This window comes from Typopeltis vanoorti, chromosome 21 (genome assembly GCF_054136105.1).
Source record: "Typopeltis vanoorti isolate ZY-2024b chromosome 21, IOZ_Tvanoo_1.0, whole genome shotgun sequence".
Taxonomy (NCBI): domain Eukaryota; kingdom Metazoa; phylum Arthropoda; class Arachnida; order Uropygi; family Thelyphonidae; genus Typopeltis; species Typopeltis vanoorti.
In genome coordinates, this window is record NC_143569.1 from 109,656,510 (window position 1) to 109,675,180 (window position 18,671).

An 18,671-nucleotide genomic window follows, 5' to 3' on the forward strand; every position below is an offset into this window, starting at 1 on the left:
CTGATCTTTATTTCTTTTTATTTTACAGTCTAAGTCATATGTAAGTTTACTTCCCAAATATCTGAATTGTTCTACATTTTCTATATCAGTTCCATCCACGTGTATCTTTTGTTTCATGTTCTCACCAAATATCATTGTTTTTGTTTTTTTCAAGTTCATAACAAGTCCAAATCTCTTCCCTTCCTCATTTAACAGTTTCAGTGTTTTTTGTAGTTCTCTTTCATCTTCTTCAATAATAACAATGTCATCTGCAAATCTCAGATTGTTAATTCTCATTACGTGTACAGATATTCCTTTGGCATCTTCCTTCAACTTGTCCATTGCTCTTTCTAAATGTGCGACGAAAATGCTTGGTGATATTGGATCTCCCTGTCTAGTACCTCTGCTTGTTTTAAACCATTTCCCCAAATCATCACATATTCTAACTGCTGCAACTGCATTCTAATAAACATCTTTTAATATAGCTATTAGCTTTTTATCAATTCCATAGGATTCCAGAACATCTAATGTCACTTTCTGGTCAATACTGTCAAATGCTTTCTGAAAATCAACAAAACAAGTATATATGTTTTTGTTTTTTCTCCTGGCTTTCTCTGCTATTAACCTTATTGTCAAAATCTATTGAATTGTAGTTCTGTCCTTCCTAAATCCTGCTTGCTCGTCTGCTAGGTATGCTTACAATTGTGTTCTCAATCTTTCTGTCAATATGATCATCATCACTTTACTAAGGTGACTTCTCAAGGCAATTGTTCTATAATTTTTTCATTCTAGCTTATTTCCTTTCTTGTATAATGTTACTAATATCGATTTCACCCACTCCTCTGGCATTTTCCATTCTTTCCATACCATATTACATAGTTGGTGCATTACTGTAACCGTACTTTCATCACCATATTTAATCATTTCTCCAGTAAGGTTATCGTTACCAGGACTCTTGTTCTGTTTTAGCCGTCCTATTGCTTTTTCTACCTCTCCTCTTAAAATGTCCATATCATGCTCATTACCTGGTGGTGATACCTGCTTCAATTCTTCAGTCAGTTTCCCAACGCTATCTGAATCTAGTTTTTCTTCATATAACTCACTGCAGTATCTTGTCCGCCGCTGATTTTATTCATAAATACTTTGCCTTTTTCATCTTTAATTGTGGTCTGTTTTGGTTGCCACTTTCTATTAATGGTTCTGATCATTTTTGTATACCTCCCTTGTTTTATGTTCTCCATAGTACTGTTCTATATTGTTGCATTGGGCTTCTAACCATTTCATCTTATCCAATCTGACTGCTTTTTTCACCTCATTACACTTTCTTCTATATTGCTCTTCTAATTGTTCTGATGTATCCCTTCTTAACTTCAACATTCTTTTCTCCTGTACTAACTTCAGTGTTTCTTGTATAATCCATTTCTTTTTGATCTTCTCTTTTACTGGTACTGTTTCTTCAACTGCATCTTCTATCGCCTTCATTACTCTTTTCAAATTCGAGTTTTTTTCTTTATCCACACTTTTAAGTTTCTATTCTAACACTGATGTTCATGCTATTTCTCTTCTATTCTGATGGTGGGGTTTATATTTCTTTTTTAATTTCAACTTGATGTTTGCAATCACTCAACTATGGTCCGAGTCTATATCCACTCCTTGCAAATTTCGACATTGTTGTACTGATGTTATCCATCTTTTAATCATAATCATATCAGTCATATTTTTGTTTGTCCCATCATTTGATCGCCACGTCCATTTTATACACTGCTTTTGTTGGAATCGTGTATTAAAGATCATCATGTCGTGGTCCACATCAAATTCTAACAATATTTTACCACGTTCATTTCTTTCTCCGAAACCATATTTTCCCATGACTCTCTCCCAACCATCATTATCTATTTCAACTTTGGCATTCCAATATCCTTCAATAATTAGCACATCTTGCTTTGGTATTGTTTCTATTGTCTCTGTCAAATCTTTGTAGAATAAGTCAATATCCTCATCTGTGCTGTCAGATGTGGGTGCATATATCTGGACTATTGATATGTTGAATGGCTTTGCCTGAAATATTGCTACCATGATTCGTTCATTGACTGGTTTGTAGCCTAACAGTGCCTCTCGAGCTCTTTTGCTAAGAAGGAAGCCAACTCTTGCTTCGTGCATGGTGTCATGTCCTGATCATATTACTTCGCATCCATTGATCTCTCCAGATGATGTCCATCTCATCTCTGCCAATCCTAGTATATCCCACCGATATCTCTTCATTTCCTCACGAAGTAGTTCTAATTTTCCTGACATCCAGAGTGTCTGCACATTCCACGTTCCTACTGATAACAGTTCTGTTAGTTTCAGTTTCTGTTACCTTTCAGTATCCCACTTTTCGATTCAACCCCGATTGCTCGATTGGTATCGCGGGCCCTGTTTATCCGGGTGACGCCCGATTTTTCTTGACGTCCAGAGCATCGACACTCAACTGACCGACCTGCCTCCTTTATCCAGGCTTGGGACTGGCATGAGACCCCTAAGGATCCCATGGCGGAGTTTCCGCAAGATATGCACTACTTCAAATAGAGCAGGTGGAGATTTCTTATCCTAATTAACTTTTTGAAGCCACTCACGCATCAAAGCGCCTCCTCCCCGAACTAGTTTTGACGATGCCTTTGTTTGAAAATTTCGAATTCCGGGAGTCTATGATGCGAAGTACCTTCATCAAGAGTTTCATGGGAAGGCCTCTCCCATTGCCGGGGAGGCTTTCAGATTTTCCTCTTTTACTTACTTTTTAAATATGATATTTATGGTTTTAAGTCAATTTTAGCTGTCGTTTCAGATTCCTAGCTTAACGTACCATTCAGATCAATTAATTATTCTTCCCGTTTGCATGAATTATCGCAGATGTTAGGTGATTTCCTAGAATACCCATTTTCTCTTTGTATTACAGAAATTCAAATGCTGGATTACCCTCTTCTTCTATCCTCCACAATAAGCGACCACTAGTCATTCCTGATATATACAAGCTAAAGTAAGGTGGCTTGTTTTATTTTTCTAGTAACTGCCCATCTTCACAGAAGTTTGAGATTAGAACTTTGTTACTGGTTGCAGAGTAAGAATGCTTAAACTCAGCAAATAGCTGATTGATCAGTCAGCTGATGTACAATGCTGGACTTAAACCCCATATAAGTAATTGCTGGAACCACATAATCCATTTTTTATTTACTTCTGATTTTCTTTTTATTTAAATTGTTTGTTTTTACATTTAAAGACAGTGTCTGAATACTTGAAAAATCGGATAAAATCAACATGCTCCTAAAAACGAATATTAAAGTTAAAAATAAAAAGCAGAGCTATTTTATTAATGAATCAGCCCCTTTCATCCAGCAACGTTAAACAGAATAAAGAATTAATTTAATCGAATTAAAATTAATGGGAAGTATTCATGATAAGTATTAGATAGCTTAAAAACAAGAATTAATCCAATAAAGAAATTAGAATTGAATAATAAAGAGGAGAAAATAAAAAAAAAGGAACAAGAACACAAAACGCCTATTATTATCGTGAAGCCTGCAACATGACGGTGTGCTGGCAGTACCGTTTAAAACGTCATCACCAACTCATAATGCATCGTCTCTACGTCGCACGCTCACAGTTAATATCGGTGATGACGTTTTAAATGGTACTGCCAGCACACCGTCATGTTGCTGGCTTCACAATAATAATAGACGTTTTGTGTTGTTGTTCCTTTTTTTTTCTCTCCTCTTTATTGTTCAATTCGACTTTCTTTATTGGATTAATTCTTGTCTTTTAAGCTATGTGATACTTATTGCTACGTTCAGCTGTCGTTTCTTCATCGTGAACACCTAATTTCGTATCATCTTAGCCTGATCAAGGCCTGTTCGAGTGCAATATCATCCTTGGCTTTAAACATGCACAGAAATATATCAAACCCTAATCCTGTTTTAATAAAAGGAGCTGAGCCATTACCAAAATAGCTTTGCTTTTTGATAATAATGATGATAAAAATAAAATTTCATGGACAGATGGCCTAATCTGTTACATTCTGATGAGCATCTCTCATGACCGTTGCTGGAAGAGACACCCGAGGTGGTGCAAAATGCGGTTGGGGAATCTACCACCTGTGAGATGTACTTAAGGGACGGCAAGGGAGGGTCAGGAAAGTATCATTCTGCATACAGTCGCTTCGCTTCCATGACCTTGTTTTACTCTGGCTGGGTATGAGTGGTCAATCGCGTTTTGATTTTGTCTCCATATCTTTTTCCTTCCGATGTCATGAGATTGACGCCATCGCTCCACCCGACCTTCCAATTCTTTGATACTGACGTTGTTCATTAATTTCTCACGAAGTTCCTTGTTTTTGTTGGACAGACGGCCTCTCCTTAAAGGCCGTTTTTGTCTGTTCTATCCCATGTGGAAATGTCCGGCATCTTCATACGTAGTCTCTCGTAGTGCCTCAAGCTCGTTTCACTAATTCTTTCGTCTGCTTTTCGCATCGGTTAGCAAGTTGGGGACGAAGTGTTCAGCCAAGTCAGTACTTCACGATCATAATGTGAAGCGCGGAGGTTGCAGCAATCGAGTTGCAACCAACTCAATGAATATCTCATGAACCGAACTACAACTTGACGTCGTTTAGATCACCAACATAACATGGAAATTTAAGCAATCTCTTTTTTGATATGTGAAGAAAGGTTTTTAATTTTTTATCATTGAACTGCAGAATGCTCCCTTCCTTTCTCTTTCCAATCACTTTGTTCCAATGTTCATTCTGCTGAAACGTTGTGTGTGTGTGTGTGTGTGTGTGTGTGTGTGCTCGTCAGCGATTAGGAGTTCCATTTCACCCTGATTTCTTTGCATTCGATTTCTCATTTCCACATCTTTCTTGCAGGTTCGGAATGAAATCCTGCATCTAGAGCAGTACAACGGCATTTGGGATTTCAAATTGCGGTGTTTCAGAGGTGTGGAGATGCACCCTCCAAAGGAAAGCGATCTTCACACTTTAGGAGGAAGGGCATTGACGGTTGCAGCAGTTCAAGTAAGTTATCTTTTTCTCCGTCAAGCCAGAAGCTTCAGTGTCGCACACAGATCATGATGATCACGTGCAAGATTTCTGAACAGTTGCATTTCCAAAAGAATTTGAATAAAAGTAATTTGATTTCTTCTATTGTTTTCGTTTCTCTCTTTGGCCTTGCCCAAAGAGTGAAACGATGCTGATGTTGACGATACTGACTGGAGTCGATTTCATTAGGAGAAAGACTTTTTTGGTACTTACGACAGCAAATGGTAGATGTAAACCTTGAACAAGGTTTAAAAGAATTCGTTGTGTGCGCGCGCGCGCATGTGTGTGTGTGTGCGCGCGGGCGTACGTGTGAGTGCGATCGTTATATTAGTGCTGCTAACCTAAGTCATTTGTGGTTCATTGACTTCAGTGAATAAATGATATTCCCTATGAAAAATGTTAATCGAAATTATATGCTGACGTCTCCAAACAGACTGCTGCTTTCATTTCCTTCTGGTGGGACCAACGATGTCTGCTAAGCTTAAGTTGCCCACTGTGATAATTAAATTGTAGTGGGGGTTTACAAACTTTTGGGGATGGAATCTGCATAAAAAATGGGATACAAAACCATAAACTGGTACAGATGACGTCCTTCCCTTCTTATTTTCAACTTCGCTTGCAAGTTCAAGTCTAGCAGTGGCACACTTCACAGCCAAAATGAAATAAGAAAACGAAAAATTGTCAGTTTTTACTTCGAAGCAGTGAGAGAAAAAAATTTCAGGTGCCCGTGATGCGTTGTCCTGACTGGCTGGCAAATTAGAGACACCACCGCGATAGACGTTGGCCTTCAAGAACTCCCCAAACCAAAAATCGCATGGAGTAATATTAGGGGAGCGAAGTGGACGTGCAACTGGAAAGGCGCAATTAATTACTTCTTCTCTGTGAAGCAATGCTGTAGAAGCTGTACCGGGCGTGCAATGTGGGGGTGGGGGGTGGGGGGGGGTGGCAGATTCTCCATCTTGCATGAAAACAGTGTCGTCCAGAAATCGTATTTGCTGAAGTTGCAGAATGACAAAACGCACGGAAATATCGCGATATTTCCGCGCGTTAATGGAACAAGTTACTGGTGCTGTCAGAGTGATGTCCTCATGAAAAGAATGGCCCTTTATGAAATCTGCTGTGTAGCTACAGAAAAGGTAATTTTCTGTGAATATAATGGGAGTTTCTGGAGCGCGTGGAGTGTTTCGGATGCTCAAATTAGACAATTTTGGGTGTTTACAGTCTCGTTCAGATACGAATGCACCTCATCTCCCCACAAAATTTTCCAAGGCCGAGGAGCATCATTGATTTCCACTCTAACCAGGAACGTCAGAGCAAATGTCAGTCGCTTGTCATAATCCTCGTGTAGCAGCTGCTTTGCGCTGCTGTTCTCGTATGGATAAAATGTAATAATCTTGCGCAAGACTTTCCGTACGTTGAATAAAGCATATCTAATTGGCGGTCTACTCCACGGGCGCTGCTACTCCCGGCAACATTTTCGCTTGATCTGTCTGCAATTATGCTGGGCAACTCTTCTTACTCATGGAAGCAGTGATTTCCGTCCTCTGCCAGGTCGAACTTCCAATCATGTTTCTTCAATCTCTCGAGTTATCGATCTAACTGCATTAGCTGACAGAGGACCTTTACACAAGTTCTGGCAGGTTTTAACCTCACGAACAGGGGCTGAGGCATGGCACTCGCTCAGATAAAATAACTCTATAACTGTTATGATGCCCGAAAAACAAGTACTTAACTTCGTTTTATGAGTTCTTTCTGCTTCTAGGGCTACATAAGCGCCATATTCGCCATATCAGCGACTTTGAGATTTTGTTTTTGCAGAATCTTTCTTCCCATGTGTTGATTAGCCTCCCAAAATAAATTTGGTGAAATTCCAGTAATTAGATCGAACTACGTAAGGTTCTGAATAGGGGAAGTTCAAATCATGGCCACCCTGTAAATGAGAAAGAACTGCACAATGTGTGTAACCAAGGGCCGTAGCCATACTGGTTACGCTAAAAACACAATGTAGGTGACGCAGTCAGTAAAAAATGACAATATCTGTGAGGACAAACGTGTACATACAGAAAAAATATATATATAATTTAGAGTAATTTTTTATAATATGCTTTTAAAATAAACGACAACATTACTGGAATCACGAAGCGAGTTGAAAATTCATCGCATTCTCTCAAGAAAATGATTATCTATCTCTTAGTCCAGTTAGTTGGTAATGTGCGATACAGAATCTTTCCTGGACAAGATTGTGCCATGACGGATGGTTGTCTCATTCTAATTCGCGTTTCTTTGACATCTGAAGACTCCTCACGCGAACGCCAGAACTATAAAGTGGGGTGGTAATTCGAAACCTTTTCAGCGAAGTACACTTCAAGCATCATTTCATCCAGCTCGTCTTCTCGCTATCCCCATCCTCATTCAGTCAGTAGACAATTTCTTCATCATCTGGTGAGGGACCACATCCCTGCTTATCTCTTACAGACCCAAATTGACTTAGAGTAGGGTACGGATTATCTAACGCCTACATAATCACACTCACGATGCAAAATATATGAGGGATTTCACTAACTTTCATGGGTGAGATACACGCACTCACAAGAAAACAACAACAACACGAGTCTCTCCGAGGTATTTACGAAGTCTCTGATGTCACATGTTAATGACATCAGAGTGATTGTATAAATTTAATCCTCTCTCTCTCTCTCTCTTTCTTTTCATTTCTTTTTTCTTGACAAAAACGTTGATAATTTCTCTACAGTTCTCTTTCTCTTCTTTCTTATTCCGGAAATTCAGTCACATCTCCATCAGTGGAATTCGATTTCTCCATGACTAAACGTCTTTCCTTAATCTTTCTACCCTGACATTCACGTGGATTGGGATATGTAATCTAACAGTAAGTTACACTATTCTTATATATTATCTTTGCTACGGAATCAAATATAATACTATTCTTGTATTATATTCGATCCCTTAGCATCACTAATCCTTCTCACTGAGTTGCCTCTCTTCTCGAAGCGAACCCAGAAAATAGGTGCAGACTTCCATGTCTCTCCCCCTCTCCCCTCTCTCTTTGTTATGATTTATTACCAAATGAAAGTCAGCTCATTTCTCTAAGAAAGAGGTTGGGATTATACACGGTGTGCACCATAATCTGTACTATCAACAGAAGAAGCCTGATTAGCAAAGAAATGGAATTGGCTGAGGAACATTGATAAGTACCAGATCGACATAATAGGGGTGACTGAAATAAAAAAGACAAAAACTGGTGAGCTCTTTCTGAGCAATAAATACAATATGTTATATTCAGGCAATGACAATCAAGGAAAAGGAGTAGCCATAGTATTCAACTCTAAATACCAGGCCAATCTTCTTCAATGGCAGTCAGTCTCAAGTAGAATAATATGGGAAAATATCAGAATGGGGAACTGGACAATGAAACTTATTTGTGCCATGGTCTCACAGAAGGTTCTACTAAGGTAGAAGTGGAGGAATATTTTGATGCTTTAGAAAAAGCAACTGACACAATGAAAAAGGAAAAGTTAGTCTTTGTTGGGGATCTAAATAGCAGAGTAGGAAATGATTGTGAGACATACAAAAATATTTTGAGAAAATTTGGAGAAAAGAGCAAAGCTAATAATAATGGCAAATACCTGTTGGATTTCTGCTCAGGACATGGACTGGTTATTACTAACACCAAGTTCCAACATAACAATGTGCAGAAATTCACACGGAGAGAAGAGGCAAGGAACAAGAAAAGTCTCATTGACTATGTTATTGTTTGATAGTGATGTTTTCTCCTTGGTGCAGGACACCAGAGTGTACAGAAGATTTGAAATTGGAGGCGATCGCTATTTAGTCTTGAGCAGAATAATATTGAATTTCATATTGAAGAGAAGAACATGTAAGAAAGTTTTAAAGAGAATGAAATTTGAGCAGCTCTCAGATGTGAACTGTAGACTAAAATACACAAACATTATTCAAGAAAAATGAAAGCGTTTGAGAACAGCAACTAAACCTTGGAGATTCAGTGGCTAACTCTGAAGGAAAAATTGATTGATTTAGCGAGAGAGGTATGTGGTGAGGTAGTCTGCATGGATAGAAAAACCAGAACTTCATGATGGATACAGGAAGTTAAACAGGCAGTAAAGGAAAAGAAGAAAGCATATTGAATGTTCCTAGCGAATTAGTTAGCTTGTGCTCTTTGAGAATGCAGAGAAAAAAGCAAGAAAGCTAAATGCTGTGTAAAACTATCTGAACAAAAGTCATGGGAAGACTTTTGTTGAAGAAGCTCCGAAATGGAGGAAAGAATGCTGTAAAAGGAATTGGAGATAATAAAGTTGACATAAAAACTGGAGAAAAAGATATCCTTGAAGTATGGAGTAATTACTCCGAAAAATTGCTAAATGAAACAGGCGGTAATAGCAGGCTGGTAAAAAATACTCAACACGCATACAGTCAGGAATACATATCCATGCTTGAAGCAGAAATAGCTGTCAAAGGCGTGAAATGTAAAAAGGCAGCAGGAGTAGATGATATGTGACCAGAAATGCTGAAGTATGGAAGTATAAAACTCTTGCAGTGGCTGTACTGCATAGTTCAGAAAGCCTGGACAGAGGGGCGAATTGCTGATGATTGGAGTAGAGCTTTCATAGTACCCATATACAAAAAAAAGGGAAATAAAACTGAATGTGAGTATTACATGAGTGTTCCTAAGATTTATCCAAATATCCAAATATACTTTATGAGCCCTGGATTCAGGGCTCATAAGTATATTAGATATATTAGAGAGGATATCGTCAGTTATATTAGAGAGGATAAAAAATTTAGAAATTAGTTTTATTTTCTCAATTTATTGTAGTTTTAAATTCCAGGACAAAATATAAATCCTTGCATACTTTCCTCACTTAAATATTGGATTACCATGGAGAATCAATGCTTATTTTTTGTGCTAATTTTGTCTATTCGCTTACTCGAAAGAACATTTTCTTTGTTTTCGGAGAAAGTAATTTACGATAATTATTAGAAATATTATTTAATAAAAAAAACGTTAATCAAATTCCACTGCAGGCCATTTGCTATAAAACTGCATCTGAAGTGGGCCACAAAAATTTTTCGACCAAAAAAATCCGCACTAAATTGAATAAAAGGGAAGTGAAAAAATGAGTATAAATAAACTGTAAAATTTTTGTTATTAATTTTCCAATTTATTTATACTCATTTTTTCACTTCCCTTCGATTCAGTTTTGTGCGGGATTTTTAATCGAATATTCTAAGCATTACAAGACATAAAATAATAGTATAATGATTATGACAACTCAAAAAAAAATAATAATATAAGGGATATTTTATTATATCAATATTTACAATAGATAGCATTTAATACAAATTAAAACGAAATTAAATTTTATTTAAATAAATCAAATATTAATATATTTAGACATTCTAAAAAAAGTATAAACTCTCATTAACAACCATCACAAAAATTTACAGAGCATGAAGTTTTTTGTGTTTGCGTTGAAATAAAATACTTCTATATATATATATATATATATATTAGGGGGGGGTTGAAGTTTTGAATTTTTAAATGTTACTGAAAATATTTTGGGGAGAAATGATAATATTTTGGGGTTAATATATATATATATATATATATATATATATATATATATATATATATATATATATATATGGACTCAAATATATATATTTGGACTCAAAGATTGTGAGGATATGAGCTTCATTATGGCAGAACGGGTTGACGTCGGCTAATCTTGATCTGTGGGCTGTTTTGTTGCTTTTCATACATGAGAATAATTGTTCACATAAATAGGTGCTTCCAAAATGGCATAGAATATTTTCTGCAAACTTTTTTATTTCTGGATATTTTTGACCTAAATAACTGTATATTTTTGGTACACCAACTTCTTGGTATTTCGCTTTTAGAATGGAATCATTTTGGAAATCAATAAGTTCCATTTGAATAAAAATAGGAGCTTTTTCGAAATTAAAGGAAAACGTATCCGTAAAAAGCGAAAAAACTTCTTCTTGCTCCTTGAAATATTTAAATTGCCTTTCTTCTTTTATCTTTTCTAGTTTGGGACAATATTGAGAAAAGGTAAACTCTGATTCTTAATGTTCAACTGTTCACAAATAGGAAAGTAATTTAGAATATTCTCTTTTAAATGATTTTGAAACAAAACTAACTTACATCTAAAGCTTACCAGTGCATCATTCATGTGTGTTATTAACTGATCTTTCTCCTGAAGTTTGACATTTCAATCATTCAAATGTCCTAATATCAACTAAGAATGCCAGATCTTGTACCCATGTCTGATCATTGAGAAATGCAACATCACGATTTTTCATTTCTAGGAACAATTTGATCTAAAAGTAAAAAAAAATACCTTTAGAACCTTATGACAAGATAACCACCGAATCTCTGTGTAATAAGGTAGCTCTTCAAATTCACTCTCCAAATCTTTTAGAAATTGTTCAAACTGGTGGTGATTGAGGCCTCTAGATCGGATGAAGTTCACAGTATTTGTCACAGGCTTAAGTACGCTGCTCATTTCAAACATTTTGGAGCACAGGACCTGCTGATGAATAATACAGTGGAAAGATTGCAGTTTTGGAATGTCTGGATACATTTTCTTTAACTTTGCTACAAGTCTTGACACAAAACCTTTATTTTTGCCTGTCATTGCTCCAGCAATGACAGGCAAAAATCGGTTGTCACTGCTACGAGCCTCTTCAGAGGAATTCGATATTTTTCAAAAATGCCCCACACGGCGTCAAAAATGTCTTCCCCTGTAGTGGTTCCCTGAATGCGAATCATTTCCAAGAACTCTTCAGTAATATTCATATTGTCGTCGCAAGCCCGAAGAAACAAAACACTTGAGCCACGTCGTGAATATCGAAACTTTCGTCAAGTGCAATTGAAAAGCACTGTACATTTGCGGATATTTCTTGCAATTGGTCACGCAGATTATTTGCCATTTTAGTTATTCTTTCGATCACAGTATTTCTGGACAAAGAAATATCGCGAAATACTTGCACATTTTTGGGACATATGTTTTCGGCTGCTTTTATCATACATTCCGAAACCAAGGAATCGTCACTAAAAGGTTTGGAATGTTTCGCCAATATATAGCTGATTTCATAACTGGCTCTCACTACTAATTCATTATCTTTCATACTTTTTGAAAATACTGTTGTTGACTTTGAAGTGAATTCTTCATACTTCTTAATTTTTCTTCTCTCAGTTTACCCTCAAAGCGTGAATATTGTTCTTTGTGAATTTTGTTGTAGTGCCTTTTTATATTATATTCTTTGGTGACACTAATTGTTACAAATAATGCACACAATTTTGTCCTTTGTTTCAGTGCAGAAGTAATTTAATTCCCATTTTTCTTGAAATTTTCTCCTCTCATCAGCAATTTTTCTTTTTCTTGTTGGCTTGGAAAGCGACATTGCTTCGGTGAATAAATACAGCATTAATATTATTAACAATTTTTAAAAAATGTTTGAATAAAAACGCACAAAACTGTAAATAGTAACGTGCACTATTGCACGTTACTATTTGCAATAGTAAAGTGCAATAGTACACGTTACTATTGCAAATAAAAATATAAAATAATAATAAAAGGATTCTCTCACTGCTAGATTGTCATTGAATCCTGTTCGGCGCACTGACTTCAAAGATCACTGATTGACTATAGCAGGCAATTATAAACTCATAGCTGCTAAATTCCCATGAGTGCGCGTCACGTAAAAAGCTGGTATAGTTCGCCCACCCTTTCTAGATCCCTTCTTGGTTTGGTGCCAAGAATAGTCGATTCATGCTGAAGAGGAAAAAGAAATGAAGGATGTACGAATTGGTCGCCAACATGCGAAATCACGTGCTTTCTTGTCTGTCGCTGTACTAGTACTAGCTTGTTTTTGTTGTTCTCTTTTTGCATTTTTTTAATTATCAATTTGCATGATCGATCCAGTACAGTCAACAAGTTCTATTGTTACACGTTTCAGTAGCTCTTGCAAAAGAATATCGAATAATGTGCTGACATTCTGCGAAAAAGAATCGTCAGAAGGCCGTCTTCTTGTTCCTCTTTCTCAAGTCATAAAACGTGCAGGTGCAATTGCAGGCGTATCGGGGTCGACTGTTAAAAGAATTCGTAGGGAATCAAAAGGTGAAGGTAAGCCAAAATTTAAATCTCCTAAAAAAAAGCGCCAGAGAAACAAAACCATCGAAACCGTGGCTTTGAATGATTTTGATGTAGACGTTATAAGAAGAGCAATTCACGAATTTTATGTGGTCGAGAAAAGAGTGCCAACTGTTCCGAAATTGATTCCTGTGCTTAAAGAAAAAATTAATTTTCCTTGGAAAAGAGAAACTTTAAGGAAAATACTTCATGAAATCGGATTTTGTTTTAAAAAGTCCCAGAATAAAAAGGAAACTTATCATGGAGCGAAGTGACATTGTTTTATGTAGAACGTAGTATTTGCACGTATTAACACTCCACGTACATTTTTCCAACTGTTATACAAGCAAAATAGTTACACTTTAAAAACAGCAATGTTCGTAAAAGAAAACCCAAATTTTCCGACCTGTAATAATAAACAAAGTCAGTTTGTTTATTATCACATCCCTGAAGAGACTGATTACCCTATTATCGGAATGGATTCTCCTTTTTCTGACATGCGCAGAAGTGTTGAGGGACCTCAAATCGGTGGGCGAACTATATCCAACAGAATTAAACTTTTTCAGTACGCTACCAGCAGCCTGCTGTAAATTAACAATGAAAGCATAAATATAGTTTACGACTGATTAGGATCTGATCTAACATTGAAATTGCGACAGAAATTTTTATTATTGCAATTATATTATAGCCGATTGTTGCATCCATATTGTAACTATATAGTTTGCGATTGATTAGGATCGGATCTAACATTGAAATTGCGATATAAATTTTTATTACTGCAATTATATTATACCATGTCGTTGCTTCCATATTGTTACCATAAATTTCGTATGAAAACGAATAAATCGATACCGTATTTACTAGAATATAACTCGCACTTTTTTCCCCCAAAAATTAAAACTAAAAAATCATGATGCGAGATATATGCGGGGATTTTTAGAAACTAAAGTCTTCAGAAAAAAATGAAAATGGGGATGACTCACCAAGAATCTCGTCTTCGTTATAGCTACTTCCAGCCTCCAGAGCAGTTTCCTTGTGTGCATTGTGCATTGCAAATAGCGTCATCTTCTTTCCCATTATTCCATGTAAAAATTACAAGTAATTTACAAGATTTTAAATACGTAATGAGCATCCTTCACAAATGTCTGAGAAGAAAAAGCAGAACATGAAATAGGCGGCAATGGTAGGCCAATAGAGATAGCACTGCTATGAAGATGTGGATATGATTGGTGTGGTGTTAACAAAAGATCGCGTTACCAAAACACAAAGTCAAGCCGACATTTTTGAGCTGAAACGCTAATTCTCTTCAACCAAATTCCATAATATCTGAAACTATCTTAACAACATTCATTGTATATGTCTTAGTTTGAACACATTTACGAATTTTATTGCAGCTTTGTGTTTGAGTTAGTGGGAGCACTCACACACATCTAACTAAAAACAATAGATTTCTAACTAAAAACAATAGATTTTAGTTAGATACGCTGTTTGCCGTGAAACATATGGTTTTGCTTAAGTCTAAACAGCATAGTTAATGTGAGAGGGGACATGTGATTCATTAGTTAGTGCCGTTTTTATACAACTTGTCTCTAATTGCAGTTGGGGAAGGCATGTTTTTTTACCGTGGGGAGCGAGTTATTGTTCTGATGTGAAAGTAGTTAAACTTTATTTTCGTGTTAGATGTACAGTACATGCAAAACTTTTTAATTTTTTTTTTCATAAAGTAAAATCATGGTACGGGAGTGTGAGTCATATGCGAGGGCGAGTTATATTCGAGTAAATACGGTATTTCTGTCTTATTATAAAATGCAATCATCCTTTTTTAAAAATATTTCCTTGAAGCGTCAGGGGCCGCACGAAATTTCTTTGGGGCCTCACGCGTCTGGCAGGCCGCCAGTTTGACACCCGTGCTTTAGGGTATTCTATGCTGTTCAAGATTTTTAAATTCTGCTCAGTATGAAAACAAAAATATTTGTTTTCAGGACCATCAAAACAGTCCTTTTCAGGATTACAAATGCTGATAGAGAGATGCCTGATTGTACTGTTTCCATTTCATCTTGAAGGCGAATTTTTTTAAGTTATTTTTATAACACAATGATATACTGTTCTTTCAAAATGTCTAATATTATATTTTCGAAGGAATAAAATATCAATAAAAAATCAGGTGCTCTTCACCCTTGTTTTAGGGTGTTTCATACTGTTCAACATTTATGAATTTTGAACAGTAAAATCAAAAATGTTTCTTTTCAGGGCCATCAAAACAGTCCTTTTCAGGAATACAAATATTGATAGAGAGATGCCTGACTGTACTGTTTCCATTTCATTTTTCAAGTAAATTATTTCATCAAAAAATGAAAAATATAAATAAAAAAATAATAAAATAATAATTAAATCTATAAACCCTTTCCAAAACACTACTACACACAGCATTGATGTGATATAAGTAGTTCAAAATTTCTTCCAAACAATTCTGAATAGTAGGGTAAATCATTTTCTGAGATGTTTTATTTCTTAATTTTTGAAACATTCTGTGTACCACAATTTCGCCTAATGCAATTATTTTTCAAATATGCCTATTATGAGATTTTTTTTTGTAAATAAGAATACGGTTTGGCGAAACTTTGTCAACTAAATTTTTATTGCAGTGTGTGCAGTGCAGTGATCAGAAAATTTCAAAGTAGCACGAATTTTTTTTTATTAAAAAACAGCAAAGTTTGATAATAAATATATGCACGTCAATAAAGTTCGACAGATTGAACAATATTATTGCCTTATTTCTTTTCTCCTGTGGGAGAAAAATGGTAAAATGTCACTCGTATAATTATATAGCGGATTATCTATCGGCAAAAATGGTAAGAAAATAATTATTTGCACTTTCATTTCAAAACACGAAGAAAGAACATTGGAAATTCACCCAATGAAAAAGAAAATACTCCATATTTTCTTCGGTTATTATCTGTGTTTTTCTTGCAGTAGAAAAAAGAAATTACTGCACATATTTCTTTTTTCAATCAAAGAGTGCAAAAATCTGTAAATTGATTACATTATAGCTGATAGAGAATTCATGCCAGAAAAAATATTTATGTAAGAGTTCTAACATCAGCAGATATAACGACATTTTCTTCTAGTTTAGATACGTATTATTGAAGTAGTTAAACGTTTGCTGCTATTTTTTCCTAAACTTCATGGGCATGTTCCCGAAGTGATTTACGTTTGTAACAATTGCCTGCAGATTAAATCGGTAACCCCCCCTCAACCAAAACATAAATGATTATGTAACAGATATGTGCCTTTTCTCTTAAAAAAGTTCAAATCCTTTTTTCAAGATAATTGTATCAAATAATTTAGAATTTTTCAATAATAAAAGTGAAACTGATCACTATAAATAAAGAAATCATTTTTGGCATAAATACTTCATCAGCCTGTAAAAGAAATGTCAGTTTTACTGTGTTAGGATGTCTGAACAACTGAAAACGAAACAAGACATTCTTGCTTGAGGCAATTTAGTTAGTGCGACTTCTGGGAAAAAACTTTCTCTCTTGTGTTTCTCAAAAGAGTAATCTAAGACTTTTAGCTTTTCCTCCAGCTAAGAGGATTATTGACCAACATTTCTAAGACGTATTTTAGAAATAGCAATCAGCAGCAGTAGAAGCAGAAACATTCAGAATTTTTTTTAAAAAAAGAAAGAAACAAAAATAACACAACTGAACTTTCTTTTGTGTGGTATGCATAAACAGTTTTACATATTGAAAATATAGCATAGTATTTCTAAATCCTAGAATAATTTCAACAGACTGCTGAACAGCTCATTTCAGATACAAAGAAAGAGTACAGAATTAGAATATCCAACAATATTATTGCTTTATTTCTTTAGTTAAAACGATAAATGGAAATAAGAGATTTTGAGTACTGTCTGAAAGCTTTCAAACGAGTAGAAATTTAAAGTATTTATGTAACTGAGTTCCAGGAGAGGGGATGGGGGGGAGTTGCAGTAAAAAATCTTAAAAATGAGCATAAATTTTTTCCATACAGGATATCCTTCCCGTTGTATTTTCAACATATCTACAATGGTTAAGTACTGGATATTATAGTAATGTGCATCCTCCAAAAAAAAATAAATAAAATAAAATAAATAATCTGTTGCAATTTCAAGCAAAGAAGAAGGTGTAGAAGAGTTTCTGATAAAATACCATTGGATATAAATTTTTGAACTGAAAAAGACACAATCGGAAACCGCGTAATAATGCAGTTTATGATTATTTGTTGTTCATAAAAAAAATCGTTCCTAAAATTAAAATGTGACGATCCATATAAAGTTTTTTGCAAAAAAAGAAAGCAAAATGTCATATTTATTTCACTAAATGTTATTTAAAAATATAAATATTTGACAATATTTTAAATGTAAACAAACATTTGAAAATTCGCGAAAAAGAATCTATATTGTCAGTAAAAGTAAGGAATTGTACTATTACTAAAGTATATTCATTGCAAAGGCTGATCTGTGGTCATTTCAGGATTGATTATTTATTTTGGCAGATGTGAAACTCGTTTTTATTTTTGGAAAAAGACATACTAAATAAATTGTGCAGAAAAAAAAACAAAAAAAACGATCAAATATCCTAATACCAAAGTTAATCCGGTAATGGCTCAAAAATCGCCGTTAAGGAATTAACGGCAGAGAAGGGTAAATACTTGATAAAAGGTAGAATGATGATGAAATTTTGATCCATGAATGAAAACTGGTGGCTATTTCATCTACCACGGCCAGTAAGAAGGTTAAACCTGATATCAAATTTTGTGATGTTTATCTTAAATTATTATTTTATGCAGATGATGTACTGGATTTATTCAGAAGAATAAATGCAGTACATTCTCATCATGATGATGATGATAAATGTGATGTGAAAATCAGCATAAAAGACCAAGACAATGAAGATAGGCAGAAACATTGAAAACATCAAATGCATCCTTAATGGAAAACCCATACAACAAATAAAACATTTCAGCTACTTACGCAAGATGTTTAGTGAAGATGAGAAATTAAACATGGAAATAGACAACAGAATCAACAAAGCTGGTATGGTAGGAACTCAACTGAATAAAGTCATATGAAATAAGAGTGAAATTGGTGGGAACATTAAATTAGCTGTATACAAAACAGTGTTCAAACCAGTTTTAATTTATGGATCTGAGAGCTGGGTCAAAAGAAAAACACTTGATCAAAGGCTACAGACCGCAGATATGAGAGTCCTGAGAAAGATCAGAGGCGTGAACAGATAGCATCAATGGAAATATCATATTAAAAACGAGGATATTAGGAAAGAACTTGGCATTGTCAGCATCCAGGAATGTGTTAACAGAGCTAAACTCAGGTGGTATGGTCACTTAAACAGAATGGGAGAGGAAAGATTAGCAAAACAAGTGTTCTCTGCCAG